Genomic DNA, 1,535 nt, shown 5'->3' on the forward strand with positions numbered 1-1,535 from the left:
AAAAAAAAAGACTAAGGAAACAAAGTCAAATATATAAACACTTTATAACACCATGCTTAAAAGCTACTGGATAGTAGAAGAAATAAAGCATGAATTCACAAAGTTCCTAGAAACAAATGAGAATGAAAACACAACATACCAAAATATTTTGGGAGCAGTGCTAAGAAGACAATTTATTGTAATAATTTCACACATCCAAAAAGATGAAAGAACCAAAATCAGTATGTCTGCACAATTATGTCCAACAATTAGAAACAGACCCACAAAGTAAACCTACAGTCACCAGAAGGAAAGAGATAATAAAGATATGAGCAGGAATAAACAAGATAGAAAACTGATAAACTAGAAAAAAACTGGACAAGAAGCTGGTTCTTTGAAAGGATTCAAAAAAAAATAATAAATCATTGTCAAACTAACAAAAGAAAAGTGGGAGAGGATACAAATAACACACATAAGAAATCATATGGGTTATGTTACAACAGAACCAATAGAAATAAAAATGATAATAACAGAATACTATAAATAGTTGTACTCCAAAAACTTGAAAATCTAGAGGAGATGTGTTGGGAGTGATTTGAGACTTAGGGGTAATTTAACTGAAGGATTGCAAGTGAACAGTTGTGGTCCAGAAAATCGAGTTGCTCTCAGCTCAAGATGACCCCTGAGGAACTTGCAAGGTTGCCTCTGGGAACAAGGAACTTGCAAAGTTTTTTTCCTTGTATGACCTTCAATTCAAGTCTGCAAAAGCATCTAGCTGCTCTATCTTTGTTTCATTAGCAACCACAAGCTACATTATTTTAATAATGTCTTGCTAACTGCATGCATCAACAACACCAGGTGTTGTTTTTTTCTTTTTTCTTTTTTTGCATTCTTTTCCCTGACCCCAGCATTTTCTTCTGATATGTGTATATAATAATCTCACAGCACTGGGTCTATGTCTCAGTATCTCAATTAGAGTGCTGTGTCCCACCTGGTCCCACCTTTACTATTTTCATTTTGTGTCTTGTGTCTTCCTTTTTTTTTTCTAGTCTCCTGATGCCGCTACTCAGGTTTAATTTTTCAGCACGGGTCATATAGTATAGCTGGTTGTCAGAAATGACAGCTATGGATACATTTTTAGAAAAACACTAATTACAGAGAGTGAAGTTGAAAATCTGAACAGACGTATAACAAAAGAAGCAGTTGATTGGGTCATCAAAGAACTATCAACCAAAAAATGTCCAGGTCCATATGGCTTTACTGGTGAGTTTTACAAAACATTCAGGGAAGAGCTATCGCCAATTCTATCCAAATTATTCCAGAATATAGGAAAGGATGGAAAACATCCTAATATATTTTATGAAGCAATCATAACCCTCATAACAAAACCAGGAAAGGACATCACTAGGAAATAAAATTATAGATCAATATCCCTCATGAAAATAGATGTAAAATTTCTCAACAAATTCTTAGCAAACAAAATTTAATGACATACTAAAAAATAATAATATATCACGACCAAGTAGGAAACATATTAGGGATGCAAGGATGGTTCA

This window comes from Chrysochloris asiatica, unplaced genomic scaffold (genome assembly GCF_000296735.1).
Source record: "Chrysochloris asiatica unplaced genomic scaffold, ChrAsi1.0 scaffold00309, whole genome shotgun sequence".
Lineage (NCBI taxonomy): Eukaryota > Metazoa > Chordata > Mammalia > Afrosoricida > Chrysochloridae > Chrysochloris > Chrysochloris asiatica.